At 35.8% G+C, this 22,447-nt stretch overlaps 1 protein-coding gene and 1 long non-coding RNA gene across 10 annotated transcripts in view; one reads left to right on the forward strand and one right to left on the reverse strand.

Moving 5' to 3' along the window:
- The window catches only part of QKI (QKI, KH domain containing RNA binding), a 126,406-nt gene that overhangs the window by 1,803 nt on the left and 102,156 nt on the right, over positions 1-22,447 (forward strand). The window lies entirely within an intron of this gene.
- Positions 16,201-16,655, reverse strand: LOC140329040 (uncharacterized). The gene is made up of 2 exons (XR_011920393.1): positions 16,540-16,655; positions 16,201-16,383 (listed from the first exon to the last, which is right to left on the reverse strand). It is a non-coding gene; the product is annotated as an uncharacterized lncRNA (long non-coding RNA).

Here is a 22,447-nt window from a genome sequence, read left to right on the forward strand (position 1 = left end):
CACAAATCATGTATTGTTGGTGGTATTGATCTGGCGTTCTGAAGAGAACAGGCATTTTATTGTTTTTCCATGTCATGGTGTAGACTCCTATGATCTGAGGTTAGCAACAGCAGCAAAAAACAATTCCTGAATCCCTTTTATATTGCCTGAATGAGGACTGTAACTGGATAAAGATGCCGACTGATTCCCTGTGTATGCTTAGGAAATGTATTTTCTTATGTCGCTTATAGGAAGGTATTGAGGGCTGTAATACCAGTTTATATTGTTCCTATTTATAGACCCTTGGCCTAATAAATATTTGTAATTTAGGACAGAAGGAGAAGCAAGGGGTAATCAGGTGTAGAAGAAATACATCATGTCATGTATATTCCTCATTACTTTTTTCAGTGTAACTTTCGGCTCTAGTTTTTTTGAATTAATAAAGAAGAATGTAAAATAAAAGCCCTCGGTGTCCTTTTCACAGGCAATAAGAAGCCACTAGTGGTGACATACAGGGTTAAAAATCTATCATTAACTGTTGGAAAATGAAAGATTTTCTTGCTGGCTGAATGCATGGATTTGGGTATGGTGCAAATGTATATTACCCTTCATAGGTTGTAATGGACATATAGATTATTCATTTGTGGGAGAGACTGTCAAAGCGTGTTGTAGGTTGGCAGGCCTGGCTTTTGTACATATGGCTAGTGCCCATCTTTACTGCGTCTGTCCTTTATTATACTGCTACTAGTCAGGCAGTCGTATCTCCAGACAAACTTTAGTCCTATTTCTTTTTATTTATTTTGAATTGTGTTTATTAATTTGTTGGCTTCACCTCTGCAATCTCTCCCTAGTCATTTACAAAGGGTGAGTCTTTTTATGGTCCTGTCGCATTTTTTGTTAGGGGAGGGATGGGGGTCCTGGTTTTTGCAGCTGTTGGTTAGCTAAGTGCAAATATTTAAATATTTGTTTTACAAATACTGCAGTGAACCATTCATTTACAAAAAGTGAAACGTCGTTGATTGAAAAAGCAGAGTTGGTGTCATTTCGTGTGTGTGTGTGTGTGTATATATGTATGTATGTGTGTATATGTATGTGTATATATATATATATATATATATATATATATATACACATTTTTTTCTTTGAGATGCTGTGTCTGTGATACATGGGAAGGGTTTTACAAGAATGTAAGGTGTGCTCTCTTTGGAGCAGTCTTTCTGTAAAAGTAAATTCAGGATTTGTCTTGAAGATTTTTTTAAATATTTTGTTAAGTCTCTGCCATTTGGAAATCTGAGGCCTAGTCCCCACATAGGATCACAGTAGAGTAGCCAGTTTAAATATTTTTGTTTTTAAGTATTCGGTTTAAAAATCAAAGCCTTTAGATAATTCAAAGGAAGTATCACCAGGTGCAGGCTGTGTGTCACACATTAAATGGGGAAAGAGGAGTAACATGTAAGGGTGATATGTGGCCTATTACCATAACAAGAGACAATGGTGATAGAAGTCAAGGAAGTGTGTAAAATCACAGCAACACACAATATCCTTTCAGAGTAGTATGTTTATCTGGTGTTAAAGGGCACAATCATCCTTAATCTGTTGCCTTTCTTTCAGTACCTTTAAACTTCAAATTGGCCAACCTTAATCTAATTTTTTAGGTATTTCATGTGTTATACTGCAGTTTGCAGTGATCTTACTGCTTATTATAACATTTAACACTGACAAAGCACATTATACAAAGGAGCCAAAAGATTCAAAACTAATAAGTTGATCCTTTAAGAGAAATTGTTCTTCAATGTGTGGGCCTTTTAGAAGAAATAAAATACTTTCTGATTTCTGACTATTGACTGTGGCTCTCGATTTTATTTGAGTCTCGGGATAAGAGCAAACCTTTATGTATGTTAGTATGAAAAATAGCATATTTTTTTTTATACATGTCTGTTACATTGTTGTTGAATGTTTTTTGTATTCAGTAGTAAACCCTTTCTGGTTTACATTATTAATTTAAACTAAATTAGCTAAATTTTATTCTTTACAAAGCTGTGCATATCTGTGTATATGCATGAAGCTTACATTGATATATTGTTGCAGCCAGGCCAGTTGCCTAAAATTATTGTTTTAAGAGCAAAAATGGTCTTTAACGTCCAGGTAATTTTGTGGTAATGTGCAACAGAACATGTTGGTTCTATAAAAGAATCAAATCAACACTTGTAATAGAATTGTGCAAATGCATTGTTTCCAAAATCCTAGTAATAGGGTTGGGGTAGTAACTATTTCCTAATTTTAAGCTCTATTTTTCGGCTTGATTGGCATCTATGTTTGGTTAAACATTATATTTATTTCAACAAAATTTGAAACTTTATCAGCTGCCTAAGAATCAGCTGTTGTCTATAGCTGGAGTAACTGGATGCCACAGGCTCTCTGAAGGGCTTGGCCAATCTTCCTGTTTGTGTGCTGGGCTGTGCAGATTTCAGGAATCTGTATGTGTAAATGGAGGGGGAAACTTAAAACTTCCAGGAATGCCCAACAACAACATGCTGGGAGGGAAAAACCTTGCATGAAACAGATCTTTTTTTATCACTGCTTTGAAATTCAAGCCACTAAGGGGCGCCAGTATGTTCTGTACAATTTGAGATGAATGGAATTTGTGTTTTTTGAAAACTCATTGACAGCGATTTCTTACAAAGACCTACTGTATTTATTTTCTCGTAGACAGTGTAAAGGCCCTTCTTTAAAAAAAAAAAAAAAAAAAAAATAAAAAAAAGGAAAAGAAAAACAGTACCATGTTTTTTAAACGGAAGAACGCGTTTAACATTTTAGGGAAGAGTTTATTTTCTAAATAGGACCCATACCCCTTGTCTTTTGCAGTTTTTTTTTTGTTTTAACCAGTGCTGTGTTCTATGTTTTGAACTTATGAACTTGCTTTACAGCTGGATGCTTTACAAGAAATGCACCAGCTTCTATAATGCACATTAGGAGAAAAAGGAGTAAAAATGGTGACACAAAAGTAGTACGCTATTACAGAGCTAATTATGTGGCGATAATCTTTTCTGTGGTTGGTTGGATTGCTTCGATCCTAGTGACGTCAAATTAAACCCGATCATTTTTATTTTTATTTTTTTTGTGCCAATGTTTGTTAGGGGGAAGATGTCTAACAGAAATAAAATAGAAGCAATGCTGTGTTGGTGTCAACCTTTTAACACCATTTTTTGTTGCATGTGAAGTACTTAAGACATTAGTCTGGGTGCCTATTTTGTTGGTAATTTTATTGGGATAAAAATACCTGTTAAGCATTTAAATAACAGAATATTAACACAAATACATTTGAAAAGAAAAATGTTTTTGGAAAGGAGATTACAGAGCTGTAGTTACATTGTACGGACACATGATCAAAACCTTGTCACTGTATCTGTTATTGTTGCACTGTGGCATTTTCTTCTCAGAGTCTCTACGATTAAATTAAAAATTCAAACCAGTCTAACAGAATTGAAAAAAGACCATGCCTTTGTTATTCACATTGTTTTAGTTCATTACAAAAGATGTTCAAAACAGACAGCAGAGGGACAAGGAAGTAATCTGTTTTTTATCAGCAGTGAGCAAACATACAGGAAGGGGGTCTCTTCCAGGTTTGGAATACAGGGTTTCCTACAATTGTTTGAGTGGTAATGTTGGAACATAAGGAATATATATTGTTGTAGCAAGAGCCTAATCATTGCAGTTAGCAATAGCATAAGTTTACTTCATATTGTCATATTGTTAGTATATACATAGTTATTTTAAATTATGCACATACAGATAGTAAAAACTAAAAAAAAAGTGCTAGAAAGCTAGTTTTTCTAGCTACTGAAAATAGGATTTATGGCCTACTTGTGTATTCTTTACAAATTTTTTTAATCTGTTGCAGAATTTAACCTGTTAGCCCTGAATTATTGTACTATATATTTTTTTTTTTCTCCTTTAATTTTTTTCCTTAGGTATAATGAGCTATCAAATCTATTTAGCTTCCCGTATTTGGTGCAATTGTATGTCTAAATAAAAAAAGAAATATTTCAAGCCTTATCCAGCATGCCATGTTAAGTTGTTGTCGGTTGGAATACTGGGGGAAGCTTACTTTGACAAAATATAATGTTACAAACTGTATTTATTTTCCAGTGTTCGTTCAAAGAAATCTTTGTTTTAATTTTTACATTATTTTTTGTATTGTATAATACCAGTACAGAAATGCTTCCATCATGCTTGTGAAGAATCCATATAGCATTAAATACACACCTATATGTCCTCTGGTGATATTGTCTTGAAAGTAAGACAGAATTATCAAAAGTTATTTGATTCAGCTACATCTGTATGATTGTTGTTTTTTCTTCTTTTTTCTTAAATAGGGACCCATCCTGCTGTATTGTTTTTCTTTCTTCCCAGTTGGAGCAAATCCCAATATGTATTAATGCCTTTTCGTATATTGTTGAACATGTTCTAATTAGGTTTTTTTAGTGCAGAGCTTTTGCGCATGTCTCCACAACTCACAGGAGAAGCTGCTGTTATGCTAAGTACTGTCACTTCCTGACAGTTCCGGCTGATTGAACTACAGCAGGAATCTGCTATAAGAATCTGCTACAGGCTGAAATTCAAAAATCCGGCAACTTCCGGACCTGAGGAGTGCCGGATTTACGAAAATTCAGTTTTTTTAAGGTTATACTTGCCTCCACACAGGCCAGCCTTCCTCTCGCCGCACCCACGAACATCTGGCACAGTTCTGGAGAGCAGGTAGCAGGAACGTCTCAACGTGTATTTAGTATAGCAAGCAAGACCTAACGGCTATTTCTGGAGAACAGCGCCATGAAAACATAAGTGGCTAAACAGTGTAACGCAGTACATGTATTGAAAATGCGCTCTGAAGTTCATGCCAGAAAACTGAAGGAACCTGATTTTCGATGGCCCGATTTTCTATTGTCAACCTTTATAGGAAACAATAGGCTTTTACACACTGTGCAGCTGATCATTTTTGGCTTATCTTGTTGGGAAAAGAGCTCTTTTTTTTGTCTATTTTTTTGCCTGAAGCATTTCTCAGTTTTTTTTTTTCTGTTTTACAATTAATGTAAAGATTTGAAAGAAATACAATTTGTACATACTTTTTGCAATTGTTAAGACGCATTTTATGATGCACATAGATTATATTAATTTTATAGTTGGTGTCTGCTGTATTTCCTCTTTCCAAACAGAACAATTATAGTTCTAGTACTAAGACTTTACAAAATATGAATGCCTGTAAGGGCTGTATTTATTGTAAAAGTAACAGCATTGTGTTGTGTTCCCCAAAATGTGTATATTTCGGGATACTAAAGCGCAGTTTTACAGAAATGAGCTACTATTGACAATTGTTATTTTAAAGAAGAAAGACCTGGGATTCACTACTTAATAGGTTACTGAGCTTAAATAAGTTGACTTTTCACACTTAAACCAGTTTGTATGCATGTTCCAGATCAATGACGAATAGACGATGAAGTATTTTGAGACAAGATGGCCACAGAGCCTGCACTTTATAAAAACATTAAATATGTACCATCAAATGTTTTAGTGGTATATATTTTCAGTAATTTAGTATGGGTTTATTCGATGCAACTAGCTAACAAAATATATTTTGTTTAAATATATTTACTTTCCATTTAAATTTTTTTGCTTTGATATTTACGTTGATATTGTTGTACACTATTGAATGTGTCTATAGCAGTGAGTATATTCAGTGTAAGGCAAATTTATTTAACTTCTGTATATTTTTCAGGCACATCTAGAAGAAAAGCTGGATTGCTTTTCACTTTACTAGTTCCTTCTGTAAATGTTATTTGTATGTATAAGATTTAAAAAGAAAAAAAGTGCATCACTGTCACTGCTTTGCCTTGGAGAATGGACCAAAATCACATTTGGTTGGTTTCTGCATTTAACACCACTTTCTCTAATCACACCTTACTATTCAAGTGAGACAGCTAGGGAACTGAAGGACAAAACCAGAGCTATTTAGATAATGGGGTACATAAACCTAGTGCCTATTGATTTACTGTCTGTACACTTTCATAACTATTCATGAGAAAAATGGTTGGTTCCAAATGGGAGGTTTAATGCAGAGTGTAGCAGCTTAATAGTGCTGTGTTTTAATATAGCTAAGTGTCTTCAGTGTAAAAGGTACACTTGCATCAGTCTCTTATTAGCATAGGTTGGATAACAGCGATTTATCACACAGGCAGCAATGAAGAGTATCAGCAAGAAGGCTGACTTTGATAAATGGGAGTAGAATGGATTCTTTTGTCAGTGGACACCGTGTCCAACAGCTTAGGCTAGAGTGCTTCTGGGTGGCAGCTGATATTTAGGTTAGACATCGGGTAATTAGGTGAGAAGGAAGAACTGCAGTTGTCCTCATGCCTCAATGGGGGATGGCTAGTCCCATTAACACTTCACAAATTTAGGTATGTTTTTTTACATTGAAATATGTTAATTTTAACATATTTTATTGCCAGATGAACAGTAGAATCATGCTTCTTGGAAGGATATCTATATACAGATGTCACAGTGCTGCAGACTTGGTGCACAATGCAGTGTCATACTTAGGAGGTGTAATTTGTATTATTGTTTCACAGAATTGTTTCATTTTGGTATCTTGATACCTTTTCTGGAATTGTAAATCTTTTCTTACCCTCAGCTGATTTATTTTGGGAATCCTCTGAAAATTAGACATATGGGCTGAATTAAACTTGCATGGTGATGGGAAGGAATATTTGTGAGTGGCTGGTAATATCTGGATGCTGGTACCTTTTTCAAAGACAAGTGTTTGATATTATACATTTGACGACTTCTGACTGATCTACTTTTTAATAATACAACATTGAAATGTTTTGCAAGGAGACCTGTGTGTTCACTTAATTTTTTTTAATGCTGGCATAATGAGTCCTAAATGGTATGTGTGAGGCAAAAGACAGGAGACACTGAATAGCTTGTCAGTTGAGTTGGAAGACCTCCTGCAGAAAAGTCTGAAGGATTCAGTCATTTGAATGCTAATGGTAGTCAGGTCATAGGTGGTATTGGATGGGCTGATTGGTGCATGGTAATAGATGGTAGGTAATAGATTTTTTGGGAGATATTGATCATTTACACTGGTCATCCTAACGTTGACCATTGTATTGCCATCTTAAGTCATATGGCAAATATAAGTCTAGAAACTAAGCCTACAAATTAATTGAACTATATAATCAGTGCCCATTACGTACGTTGAAATCTTGTGTTTTGTTACAGTAGGGACATTTTGCGCCTGTCAGTTGTCCAACCTTTTTATTATTTTTTTTTATTTTTCTGTTGATGGCCAGATCATATGAATACCAACTCTTTATTCTGGGGAAATGCTGCTGTTTTTATATATTTAGGTCCAGCCTCGTATGCTGCTTTATGTGGAAAGGATTGTGAAAGATCCTTTCCAACGACAATTATTGCACGTGTGTATGTAGCCTTTGTGGAAAACTGTTAACTTTCCTACTCCTTAATATCTTCACTGTCATCGTTCATTTTTTTTTTTTCTTTAATGTGTGTTTTTTTTTTTTTTTTTTTGGACATGATTCTCAAACGTTTCTGAAGTAGATGTCCTCTTTCTGTTTTATGTATTAAAAAAAACAAGGAGCTAAACTCAAAACTGCAAAAAAATCCAATTACCTTCAATCCCACAGGGCAGTCCGATTCATCTGGGGGTGTCTGGCATCTGATCCCGCGTCACCCCAGAGCTGACATCTTCTGCTCTTCTTCCGGGTTCTTCATCCTACATAACCCGACACAAGCGTGAGATGGGGTGACGTAGGAAGGAAAAAAGAATTAGCGATCTCACTGCGCATGCGTGAGATTGGCAAATTTTTCTTTGTGTCAAAAGGCTCCTTCTGCGCATGCCCGAGGTGCTCCTGGGACACTTATGCCACGTGTCCCAGAAGAGCCTCTTGGGACACGTGACATAAGTATCCCTGGAGGCTTTGCGCTCCCATTCATTCTCGATCACCTAGGCGATTGAGAAACAAAAAACAAAACAATTTTTATCTTACATAAAAGGGTCGTCTACCCTTTTATGTAAAGTGAAATTTCTAACTTTAGGTAGGCTTTATTGAAAAAGTGTGACAATGTGAATTTTCCTTTTGTAATTCTTTAACATTCATAGTGTTAGATTTAATAGGTTTTGTCATGTGTCAAAATGTTTCACATGTTTTGCTGCAAAAATGCTGAACATATATAATCTCTGACTACTTCTGCATTTTTTTTTTTTTGCTTTTGGTATGTAGGCTATTAAATATCCCAATGTATATGAAAGACGTATAATTTGCCTAATAATAAAATTGCATTTCACATCCCTTGGGTGAGTAAAGGTCTGAAATAAACACATGAACTAGGCCTAAGGCAATAAATAAACTTGCAAACACAGAGCTTTAGATTTAAACATACCTTTTTGATGTGAATATTTTACTTCAAACAGCATTGAAAGTGTTAAGTGGATGGGAGGGTATTTTGTTAACATTTTTTGTTCAGTCTCATTTATTGGTGGTCATAATATTGTCTGTGTGGCCTTGTATATTAACATTTTAAAAACAAAAAGAAAAAAGGAACTGATGTTGTACTATTGTGCTCAACACAGACAAGCTGAAAATGTTCTATATAAATGACACTATCAACATTTCCATTTTTTTTTTAATAAATAATTTGATTACCGCAGCTACTTGATGCTAGTATGCATGTGTCTGTTACCTGTTATGTAATGCTTCTGTTAACATGGCTCGGCTTCTTATCTTCTGTTTACTACTGTGATACACTCTGCAAATAATGAAATTGTACCATATACCTATGCACAGAGATTAAAAACTCATGATAGTAAGGGAAGTACTTTTTATAGCCCTAGTCCCACGCTTCCTGCTTGCTTAAGAAGATTTTATCTTATTTCATTTGTATTCCTGTTTTAAGGAATAGCTATGTGTTGCCAGGCAAACATTTTGCTAAATGGTTATTTTCATGCTGCTTTTTTTACTTGAAATATTTAACCGATATCACCATCTCCTGGGGTCCAGTTGTTAAATTTTATTGTTTATTTTTATAATCTACAGTCATTTACCTTTGGGAAAAAATGTGAGTAGAACAGACATCTAAGGTGCCACTTACTTGGACTATGGGATGTTTATGGGGGCATGCTTTTGATTAATTGCCTTTTATATCCTTTATTTTTAGGTCTTCCCTTTGTTTCACTTTCTGTGGCATGCCTATGCTGTTACAATAAATGCTACAATAAATTCTTGAATCTTGCGTTTATTTTGGGTGGTTGCACTTGTGAATATTGTATAGCAATGATCTAATCTAATGTTAATTTTGTCTGTTTAATCTAAACATTATCAAAATCAAATAAAACATGCAGGCACAAAATAGATATTTTAGAAAGTTGCCTTTCTCTCTCTCCTCTCTCCTCTCTCCTCTCTCCTCTCTCCTCTCGTTTGATGTTTTCATGAATTTGGATCAAATTGACTGGGGTAAAATGAGTGATGGATGAAGTTTGAGCTAGGTGCTTGGACCTAATAAAAGTAGTCACTGAAAATTATTTGTATTCTTTCTGTGCATGTCATATTGTCCCATGCAAATCTTTTCTAGGAGATTGTTATATATGGCATGGTTCCAAAAAACAGAACAGAAAGATGCTGCCTGTACAGAATTTGGTTTCTCCAGGGTATACAGTTGTTAAGGAATTGTCTGGTATGAGTGATAGGCCTCCTGCATCAAGTTGGAGCGGGTAATGCCTGAATGGATGTGGTAGCTGCGTGAGAATGATGCAGCCGTTAGCGGTGAAAAACGTCTTCCTTACAATGCTTGTGCAGCAGGCCATGGAGTGAAGCACATTTTTATAATAAAGGTGATGAATTTAATCGCAAACTGGCAGGCAAATGGAAATTGCAGACCTTGATACTGGTTAAAAATTGCCTATAAAGCAACTCTTGAGAGAGCAGGCTTTAAATTTATCCACCCATTTCGACATTGAGGAGAACATGGATCTAGCAGGATATTTTGGCCTACTTAGTTAAGATAAATGGTGTTGAACACATTTTCTATTTTTTTTTTAATGGCACACCTGATGTAAACTCAAAAGCAGCATCATTAAGTTTCTTTAGGATTATATCTTAAAGGAAATACTTTTCCTAATTTTTTCTAGCACTTGCTTAAAGCTTTTTAACTGTATAAAACATGGAGGGGTGGGAAATATACAGGGCTCATGATTATGTACTAATTGTTAACCACTTGAGTTTCTGAGCCCTTATAAACCTTCTGTAATTCAAAACATTTTGTGTTGTAGATATTTTTTCTTCATCTCTATCTTTTAGAATTTGTTTTCTATCTTGACATATTTTACATATTTTTTTTGGTACATTTAGGGCTTTAATTTTTGTAGCAGTTTCAAATGCCTATATAGTTCTATTATAGCAAAGAAACCTTATTGTTGCTTGGATTGCTTCTGTCTTGTTCTAGACTCCATCAACATAAAGTGATGCAAAGTCGCATCCTGACCTCTAAACAGAATGCAGAAGCATGGTTTAGTCTCTGCCACAAGCACACCTATAAAACGTTGTGTTGTAGGAATCGTAGTCTTGCTCTTCACTAAAATGTGATGGGCTTGTTCACAACAGTTAGGTGGTCACTGGAGCACATGTTATTTAGTCTGTGAAGGTTTGCCTCTCACCACTCAAAATTTTAAGGCCCCAGATGTTCACTAGTAAAGCAAATCCTAACTTTGCTTATACACAATGCAGATTCAGATTGGCTTATTAATTGGCAAACTGGGGAGAATATACTTCCTGCATTTCCCTGCCGCAGTGATCTTTCTGCATTGTTGTCTGTCCAAATCTTATACTTCGGAAATGAGGGAACAAATGACACTTCCCAACAGGCTTTAGCCCTTATTTGGCTTTTGCCCTAATTATTTTAATTAGGGCTACATGGCTAGGCATGGGAATTTATTTTGGAGGTGGGAGTTGTAACATAATTCCACATGTGCTTGCAAAACTGTTACATGCCTTCTAAAAGATTAAGTACAAGACTGCTTTCAGGTGTAGGTGACATTTTATCAAAATCTATGTGCAGATTGTTAAAACTGGATTACAGGTTTATATGGATTTATGTGTACGGTACCTACAAGTTCTTAATTCCAACTTGCAGTAATAAAGAAAGAAGTTTAAAGCAGAAGTAAACCCAAAACTATCCCAAAACAATAAAATCACACTTACCTTCAATCCCGTGGATCAGTTGGGATTCTTCTGTCAGGTCTCGTGTCATCTCAGTACCCATCTTCAGCCCGGCACCGAGGAAGCGCCAGGCGCCGCCATTTTCTGCTCTCCTTCTGTGTCTCTTTGGGCATGCGCAGAAGGAGCAGCCACGAGCCTCCCAGGATACATGATGTAGATCTCGGGAGGCTCTGCACTCAGTTCAAAAATTTGAGTTAAGGGGGTGCAGCACTGCCCCCCTTTTTTTTTGGATGGGTGTTGCACTTAAAAAAAAAAAAAAAAAAACTCAAAAACTATTTTTTACTTTAAATAAAAGGAATGTTCACCCTTTTAGGTAAAGTAAAAAATCTGATTTAAGGTATGCTTTAAGCTCGGGATAAGGAGGGGATTCTTCACAGTAAGGTCTGTGAAAATGTGGAATCGGCTTCCTCAGGAAGTAGTTTCAGAATATACTATAGATTCCTTAAGGAAAAAGCTGGATGCTTTTCTAGAAGCACAGAATATAACTGGGTAATAAAAAATAAGTAAATAAGACTACAGAGACTTGAACCAGGGAACATCTGAGTGCCTCACGGGACCAGGAAGGAATAACCCCCCCCCTTTTTGTAGCAAATTAAACAAGGTTTTTTTGCCTTCCTCTGGAATCAACTGTTTGTTTCCCCAGTGGTTGCTTGGCTGCTTCCCTGGCTGCCGTATTATCTTTTCTTTCCATATATGGAAATATAAATGTTGCTAACCTAAAACAAGCATGTCTCTATGAACTCTTTACTTTTCAGATACAATATTCTAGGTTAGCAAAAGGTTTGGAGTCTGCAGGTCAGTATAAGGACGGCTAGATTTCTCAGAAGCATGTCTACATTGGCAGTCCCCATTTTTCATTTAGAGAAAGGTGTTTTTTGTAATTTGTTTTGGTCTTTTCTTCTGTGCTAGCATTTTAGCTGTTTTTGGACACACTTTGTTGCTTAAGGATTTTTTTTTTATTTCTTCTTGAGCCAGCAGCACAAATATTTACAGATGGCAATATATGCGAGCCGTTCATACCATGCAGATTTTTTTTTTTTAACATTAGAAGAGATTTATGCATTCATGAAATTTCATGTACGATGGATACCATCTGAACTCAGTGCTGTTCCAACAGTAAAACCGCAATACTACTGTAATATTTTTCCCTTTAAATAGAAAGATTTAGGCAAGCAGAATGCTGTAGTTTTACTTTTAATTTTTTTATTTTGGAAATAAAGTTTGATTTTTCCTTTACGATCCCATTAGACGAAACAGCTTCTTAGTGCAGATAAGAGTTTGTTTATAATGAAAAATGGAATAAAACTTTGGGCATGCTGATATCTCAGACATGACAGTTTATCCTAAAATAGGTTATTGTGCAACTTGCCTCATGACTGGAAGGCATGTATGAGCCATGCACCATTTTTATCTCTTTACATTATGAATACATTTCACAACAAACTGTTAAATCCTGTAAGTAAAGAAGGACGATGCTAATGTTAAACACTATTACCTCTTTCTGCCAGTGTAATGTACACCTGCAAAAACAATGCAGAATCTGCTGCATTTATCATGTACACTGTTGCTGCATGCCTCTCCAGTACAGTTCATACCAGATCAGATGGTGGTTTTGTCAGTATCACAGTTGTAGAGAAAATTGTAATGAGATGCCTGATGTTACTATTTGCATACTGATAAAAAAAATTCTGTACTTGAATAAAGGTCTTCTGTAGCAATGTAATTTTAGTAGTTTGCGATGATAAAAAAACAAGCTAAAACCTATTAAATGTGTATTTGTGCTCCACCTTGCTTTCCTTCCTATGTTGAGCCAGATATACCTTTACCCACTCATTGTATTATTTTAGACCAGTGGTGACAATGGTCTGCTTGAAATGGTAACTTTTATGTTCAGAGTATGACTGGGGCACAGCATACTGGGATATATAGTCTGACATGATGAAAAACTGCCTTGTTGTGGGGACCTTATTGTCAATAAAACAAAACTATAGCTCTGCAAAAATAAAATTGTGATCAGGCAGGTCTTTATGGGAGAAAAAGACAGGCTGTCTCTTGTGATAAATCACACTTGCCTGCCTGAATGCAGCCTTATTTTAAGAAAATGTTGAACTGAGCATGTGCAGCTCAGTGTACAATACTGGGATGTGTTGCTGTCCCCTCTGCAAAAATACAAACTTGCCTGTAGGCAATCTTTTTTAAAATGTTCACCGTGCTACACATGCCCAGTTCAGTGTGTGATCCTAGCATACCTTGGTTCCATGAATTAATGAACTGATGTGCAGATGCTACATACTTCCTGCCTGGCCAGTCAAAATGTATGAGGAAGATTGGAGGCGAGGGAATATGCGTTCAGTTCCGCTTTAGTATGCAGCAATGGCATGTGAACGTCTGCATTTTGACAATTTGTTCAGGTTTGCCTTCAAGAAATAAAGTGCAGAGAACTTGGACGCTGGCTTTTGCCTACATTTTGCTTTTCAATCATGGTAAAACAAAGGCTTAGACTTTAATATAAAGTATGCAGATCTAGAGTTCTGCCTGTTGGTTTTAACCCTTCATTGTGTTGAATGTGGATGCATGGTAATGACGCTACCATCTAGACCTCTAGTCTTTTAATTTACCTAGTTAGGAGGAATTTCTCAGATTACACACATGTTGCCATTAGCTGTGTTGCGATTCGTTCCAGCTGCAAACTTGAGGGAAAAAAATGGTTCCATGGGAGTAGTTAAGCCTGTATCAAAACTCTGGTCAAATGATTGGGGCTGCAGCACTGTGGTGGAGGGAAGGTAGGACACGGGACTTTAGAGAACGGACTATTATAGCTTTGTCTTGCTTGGATTACATTGACTAATTGCATTTAATTTCGGACACTGCTGACTCTTTGGCACGCTGATAGGGTGGTGATAAAAGGTAATTTTAGGCAGGGCTGTGGAGTCGGTAGATAAATCCTTTGACTCTGAATCCTCAGTTTCTGGTACCTCCGACTCCTCTGTATTTTTGTTTTATCTTCAAAGTTTTACATGCAAACTTCACAAAAAAATTAGACCTCCCTAATTTTTCATAAATCAATACATTTATTATAAAGTTAAATATAAGACAATATTTTTACCATAAAAGTTTTTTCAAGAAGCATTAATAAAAATATGAAATACATTGATGATTTGTCAGATATGTTGTTTACTTTATATAATTTTAAAATTAAATATCTTTATTTCAGGGATTTATACTAAGTTTTAAAATAACAATAATATTCATCTTTTTATCTTCAAAGGTATTAGCTTTGTTTTTAGTATTGCACTTACCCTTCTGGCCAGAGAATTAAGTAATTCAGAACGTCAAAGAGTGGTAGACCGTTATCTGAATGGAAGTGATGCCTTCCAGATAGCAGTGGTTTTGGGTTGTAATTGTACAACCATAACCAAAATTATTAGGATCTATGAATCTTCAGGTAGTTTGGAAAAATTACCAAGAGGAGGTCTGAGAAATTCAAAGTTGGATGAAGCCCATAAGGAGGAGTTACGCAGGTTATTGTCCGAAGATTGCGGAATAAGCCTCGGAAATGAAGGATCAATTATTTGCCAAATTTAGAATTAATGTATCTATTTCAACAATAGATGGATGCATTGATAAATTCCAATGGGCATTAAGAAAAAACTTCTTTGCACCTTGCAGGAATTAATGATTCCCACTATCTTCAAGAAAGGCTTAACTATTCTGACAAAATCTTTGATCTGATTGCTAAGAAAGATGGAAAAAACATGTACTTTCTTGATAATGTAGGTTTTAACATCTCAATGGGAACTAAACGGGGAAGATCCCCTATTGGGCAAAGGTGCATGTTGTGGCTGCATTCAGTAAATTATTCAATTTGTTGTGTGAGGAATAAAAAATGGCACCCTCCACTTTAAGCCACAAGCACGAGCATTTAATCAAGAAGCATTCCTCAATTTTATTGATAAGATTTTGAATCTTTTTAGTGAAAAGAGTGTTCAGCATGCCATCCTCATGATGGATAATGTCCCCTTTCATAAAACTAGCCAGGTAAAGAGCTTGGTTGAAAGTAAGGGACACCAACTCTTATTTTTACCACCATACTCTCCATTTCCTAATCCTGTTCCTAAACATGTTCTCTAAATTGAAAGAAGTATCAGGAAGAAATAGACTAATTAATTTGTGTGCTTTATTAGAAAGCATCAATAGTGTATTTTTAACCGTAAGCAAGCAGGATTGCTCAAAATATTATACTAAAATGTTGAGATTTTTGCCTAAATACCTAAGAGGAGAAAGCATTAACCACCTGAGCGTTACACTGAGGTCTAGATTTCTGTACCAAAAGTGATCCACTGTTTTTCATGAAATTTTTTTTTTAAATTGTAGACCTGTAACTTACAGAAATATGTCCGAACAGGGGTTCTAGTAGATAATATGCATATAAAAAATGTTTGAAACACACAATCATGTAAAAAAAAAAAATACTTTTAATAAAATTAAAGGAAATAAGGCGAAGATCAGCAAAGGTAAGATAAGACACAGTGTTACACACTAGCCATCCAGGGAATAACTGGCAATTTTTAAAACTTTGATTCTGTATTTATTGGGGTTTGTTTTGAATTATTTTGTATTTGATTGGATACGGGAGTTTGTATCCAATACAAAATAAGAATTTGAATTTGCAAGTTATTTACTTTTATTTTATTTTTTTGTATTTTTTTGTATTGGATTGGATACTGGAGTTTGTATTCAATCCAATACAAAATGAGCGTTTGAATTTACCAGTTATGTACTTTGTATTAATTTTATATTATTTTGTATTGGATTGGATACACAAGTTTGTATCCAATCAAATACAAAATATAAATTTGAATTTCCAAGTTATTTACTTTTATTTTATTTTTTGTATTGGATTGGATACGGGAGTTTGTATTCAATCCAATACAAAATGACAGTTTGAATTTACCAATTACAAACTTTGTATTTATTTGAATTATTTTGTATTGGATTGAATACAGGAGTTTGTATTGAATCCAATACAAAATGAATGAATGAGTTTCTATTTGAATTTCCCGCACACGCGCCGACGTCATCACGCACGCAGGGAGGAGCCGTCCGTTTTTTTTTTCTCCGCCGGACGGCTTCTCCCTTCAGAGATCATCCGGCGCTGGAACGAGAAGAACGTGGGACGATCAGCGGGACCAGGTAAGATGCCGGCCGGTATCTTGTGTTCCGCCGGTCGGGCGGCACAGCACAAGATGCCGGGCGGCGGTACACAAGATACCGTCCGGCATCTTACCGGTCCCGCTGGCACCCGACGCTGGAGAGGGAGATCGACGGACGACGATGGACGGAGGACGACGCTGGAATAGGAAAACGACGCTGGATGTGCACAGCGGGACCATGCAGGTAAGGCTGTGACAAAAATACGGGCTTAACCATCCTAGCCATTTATTTTTGCCCGTACGAAGGTCGGGCATAACGGCTAGGTGGTTAATGATAAATCATTTAATTATTATATATTTTTATTTAATATTTCTTGTATAAATATTGTTATATTTAATTTTATAATACATTTATTGATTTTTGAATAATTAGGGGGTCTAAGTTTTTTGTGAAGTTTGAATGCAAAATAATTTTTTGACAAGTTTAAAAAAGTGTGAAGATAAAATGGGAAAACCTTGTGATATGCTAATGGAAACATACATGACATTTAACCACAGAACTACTGGCTAGGAGGCTAACGAACTACTCTATTGGCCATTTTAATCAAAAGACAAAAAAAATGAAAACAAAGTTTTATTTATTGTTTTTATCAAATGGCTATAAAGTATTAGCATAGCGTGCATGAAAATCAGGAACAGGATCTTTACTAGTTTAAAAATATGAACCACATTCTTTGGTAGTTTTAAAACAAAAACAAAGCTTAACTACATGAACAAAAACAAAAGCTGGAATATATATATATATATATATATATATATTCATATTCATTCTATATATCACATATACACACACACACAATAAAATTATTCAAGCTCTAAAATTAAGCAAGTTTAATTTATATACATAATATATATATTAAACTGACTTGGGTGGGTGGCATTGCTGTTATGGTTCTACCCACATCACTAATAATCTCGGGATAAACAAGGATGGCTTCTTCTACAGTCAGTTTCGATGAGCCATCATACTTTTCTACTTCTTTTAATTCTTTAAAAAACTCCTGCTGGAATTTCCTTATTTGGACATTTTCTGGTCATTTATCTTTCACGCATATGCAACATTGCAATTTCCAGGTAGGAATCAAAGTCTAATTCTTCATTTCAAATAGGATGATCCTGAGTTACCAGTGCTTATAGCCTTATCCAGTGGTGGTGTTTCAGGTAGTAATCCCTTCATGCGAACTGCTACATCCAAGAGGGCCTTTTTTGCTTTGCTATCAGTCTGGTCATCGCTCAACAAAATTCGGCTCATTGGATCAACATAAATAGCAGCTAAGGATTGGATTATCCAGCAAGAGATTCTTTTTTTTTCTTCATTGAAGATACCATGCCATCAGCTATTAACTCTCCACTTTTGTTCAGGCAATGTATCAAGCCCTTCCATTTCAAGAAGAATTTACCAGGTGTTAAATCTTCAGATTGCAAACTCTTGGTGCCAGTAAAGGGGTTAAAGAAAGTGGATTTTTCAGTGCTTTTTCTTGTGTTCACTGGCTTTCAGTTTTTAAAATATTTTCTTTGTCTAGTTCTTCAAGAAAGTCTTTTAGTTAAAGCAAACGCTTTACCATCAAATAAGAGCTTCCCCAGCGTGTTGTTGGGTCCAAAATTGGCTCCCTTTCCTGCACGTCTTTTCAAAATGGCATTTGTTTTAGGGGCCCTGCCTGCAACAGTTACTTGCCTCAATTTGCCAATTAGAGTAGCTGCATGACGATCTTTACATCCTTATTGCAAGTTGCAGAGTATGAACAGCACAACACATATGTTGAATAGTAGTACGCTTAAATGCTTCTTCAACAATGTTATCCAAAATGTCACTATTATCTTCGCTTTCCCTTTTTCCAATGCTTGCATAACTGTCTTCCTTTAATAACTGTCTGTCACTTTCTTCATCTACTTTATTCATTTTCTCAATTGTGCTCAACATATTAGAAGCATTATCTGTCACAATACAAAAAATCTGTTCCTTTTTAATTTCAAAATCTTCTAGAACATCCTCCACTAACTTCTGAAGATAGTCACAGGTGTGATGTGCCTGGGTGTCCTTTATTTCCAAGGTTCGCGTTATTAGCGTTAATATTTTCATCAACAAATCTAACATTAAAAGAAAAATAATTGACTGATATGTGCATGCATCCATTTTTTTGAAGACAAAATGTTCCTTCAGACCTTTTTGTAGGTATTCCTTTTTACATTTGGCCTCTTTGATTATAGGTTTCCTTATACGTTCTCTTTCCAGAGAAACACCCAAGTTTTTTTTTTTTTTGAAAAACAATTTTTGTATTGTACATAATCCAGATTACAATAATCTAAATGTCAGGTTGTGTAATAGCTCAGCTGAACTTCACACTAGTAGAAATACAACTATGCACTGGGCTTTATTCCTACATAAAATAAGTACTAAATTATGACTATTGTTTGTGAAATATGATATTTGAATTTACAGTATTTTTTAATTATAACTTAAATTTATCAGCAGTCGGAGTCGGCACATTTTTATCGATTCTGACTCCAGGTACCCAAAATTGTCTCCGACTCCACAGCCCTGGTTTTAGGATATATAGTTATACAGAGTAAAGCTGATTTTCATTGTTAAATCACTTCTTTAAACTTTTGCAGATTTATTTATAGGTCTGTATATAACAATACACCAACAATATAGCAGTCTCTAGGTGATACACAGAATACCAAACGTGTATACATTTTAGAGAGACTATATTTATCTGATAACCTGCTTTACAGATTGGCCAAACTTCAGGAATCATGTCTCCTGAAAAATATAACATCTTTTATTTGGATTTCAAACGATCTAGATTATTTTTTAAATTCTGCTATGCTTGTGTTCTGATCATATTTTCCTTTGGATTTTCTTGAATTTCCTTTGTAATTTCACTGAATTTTAACCTGCAGGTGAGGAAAGATGGATGTGCTTTTATCGTCATCCTGTCAAATAAAAGCGCAGCCAGCTGTAGTGTGGGTTATCTATCTCAGTACATGTATCACATGACTTTGTAACACTTGAAGATAATAATCGCATACAACATAAATCACTTGTTTTATTGTCTCATAGACGAGAGTCGTTCAACCATTAATGTTATCATGTCTACTGGCTTTTCCAAGGTTCTTATGGTATTTTTTTGCGAGTGTGATGAGAAGAAACCTAAAATAATTGTTAGGAATAGTATTTATCCTTTACATAAACAGGAAATTTGGCTGTTTTAATATTAAATTATTTATATAGCACCGACAAATTACACAACATTTTACAAATCCATAGTCATGTCACTAACTGTCCTTCAAAGGGGCTCATGATCTAATGTCTCTGCCATAGTCATATGTATTTATTAGTCTACGTTCAAATTGGGCGTAAGCCAATTGTCATAACTGCATGTTTTTGGAATGAACATTTTTGGAAGCCCCCCCCCCCCCCCCCTCCAGGCTTCGCTACCTGTACATCCTTTTTATTGCAGAAATTTTAAGATTCAATGGGTTGACAGTTTTTAGTGGCATGGAGAAACGATTTGGTGGAAATGTGTTAAGAAGGGGACTTTTGCCATAATCTCAAAGTATGTTCAAAAGACTCTCATTTTAGTTTTATTGTGGCAGACTTTCCTCTTTGCCCTCCTGCAGACAAAACGGCTATACCCTTGTTGCTTCTGCATTCTTCTGTGCTTCGTCTTTCGTTGTCCTATGGGTAGCCATTAATGATGCCAGTTTTGCATATGCACTCTTGACTTTTTGCACTAAATGACTCCAATCTCCATGTTGTACGAACACATCAAGCTGTATACAAATAAAAGAGAAGAGATTTTCCATCTAAATTATATTTTTGCTGTTTCCACTTGCAGAGTATGAAACCTATTAAAGCAGAGCTAAATTCCACTTTTAGGAATCCACCCCCTCAACCAAAAGGAACAGGTAAATGTCTCTTTTGCAGTAATGTCTCCTACCTGCCTGATCCCTCTTGGTATCCGCCTAAAAGCTTCAGCTTTGCTTGCCAGTAAACAGGCAAATCTGGCTTCCCCTGCCAGGAATGAATCAACTAGCAAGCGCCTACGTGGGAATTAAGTTATTTACAAAAAGAGAAGATGGCAACTTCCCGAGGCGACAGGTGACTAACGTGGGATTCAGTTCTGCTTTAAATAAGACCACATGTCCTATTAAGAAATCTGAGTGTATTGTGAATATTTTACACACTTTAAAGCAATGGTTGCCAACCCTTTGAGCCTCACAGACCACTAAATTTAGAATTTTATATCCCACAACAAACTTCCCCTAGAGTGATGTCATGATTCCAGAACCCACCCACTCTCCCATCACTGGCTCAGACCTGCTTGCTAATCATCCTTGGGGGACAGTAGCATAAGCCTGTGGACACAACAAAAGTTGTTCCTATACGGGGGACATAATTAGCAGGTTCAGTAGAAGGTAAGGGTAATTTTTCTATTGTCCACCGGTTGGCGACCACTGCTTTAAAGCAGACCTTGCTCTACAACAAGGAAGGAGCATTTATTTACTTTGCCGCTCTTTCCCCATAGCAAAATAAAAACTGTACAAAAAATGTAGCCACAAATTACAGCCTTTAGCATTTTAAATTTAGAAGCGGCACAGCATATTTACTAAGCAATCACTTAAAGCCTTTTTTAGGTTGATTCCTTGGGGTGATCTATAGGTATTTTGAGGAATTTGTTGGTAGACTAAAGCAATGGACTAACTGGCACTGCAAAAACTAATTTGTTTCCAGTGACAGTACTGTTCATTCTGTGGACAAGGGAAAGGGTCGGACGAATGGTAGGAGTCCTGCTTTGTACTCCCCCGAGTATAAAGTGATGTGATGTCTGGGGACAGCTGGACCAGGATATGGACCTTTTAATTTAGTTGGGTAACTGTCAATTAAAATACTTAAATTTTTTTAATTAAGTAGCCCTTTGGCAAGATAACATTGAGTCTTGTAAATGTTATTTTTTAGAAAAAAGTCTATTTTTTGGGGACTTGTAACTGCTCTATAACTTAACTAAGGTGCATATGTCAGAGGAATTCAGCCTGCTTCCTTTGGGAAAGCATCCTTAAGGATGACATGACTGAATCCACCTGTTTCATTTGTGCTTCACAGTTCTTTGCTGCCTCCTCCAATTCTCCTCCTCAGAGATGTAGATGCAGCTGCTTGATGTACTGCCAGTGCTGTCATGCATATCCTGTGGCTTTGTTGAATTAAAAGAAATGTATGCTTGAAAATTGTCAGGTTCTGTCTTTTGAAACATAGACCTGTCTTTCCTCACAACAGTGTAGTCAGTTTTATTGGTGCCTAGTTATATTTTTGAGCAAAGATACTAGAAAAAATGGCTTAGAATAGTGTGTGTGTGTGTGTGTGTATGTATATATGTGTGTGTGTGTATATATATATATATATACAATTTATACAATTTAATATATATACAATATATATATATTATATAATTTATATTTGTGTATGTGTTTGTGTATGGTTATGCTGTAAATGGCAATTTCTAAAATATTCTGGTAGGATTCAGCCTAGCCATTCCAAGCAGTTTGTCAATTATTTGTATCTAGAAAACTATGATTTAAAAACTCAAACAATTCTTATCCGTGTACTTGTTCATTTTGCTCCAAAATTGGCAGAATTCTAAATGACTCTTTATTACACTGGGAGAAAGTTATCGGGTAAATTCACAAATAGACATGCTATTCAACCTAAACTACTTTTTCTATTCAACCTAAACTACTTATTCAAGTACGGACCACACAGGAAGTTCCTGGGTTATCAGTTCTTTTGGGAGAGTGAAACAATAGTAATATAAGAGTGAAAAGGCTATTGTCATTTCATATGCAGTCAGTTTATTAACTGCGTTGGGGTTGTGAGGAGTTAGCAAGTCCTGCTCAAACAGATTAGCCTCTGTTTGAAATGATGAGAGCTGTCAGCCAGGACTCTATGAAATTGCGCTGCATTTACAG

The sequence above is a fragment of the Pyxicephalus adspersus genome, chromosome 4 (assembly GCF_032062135.1).
Source record: "Pyxicephalus adspersus chromosome 4, UCB_Pads_2.0, whole genome shotgun sequence".
Classification (NCBI taxonomy): domain Eukaryota; kingdom Metazoa; phylum Chordata; class Amphibia; order Anura; family Pyxicephalidae; genus Pyxicephalus; species Pyxicephalus adspersus.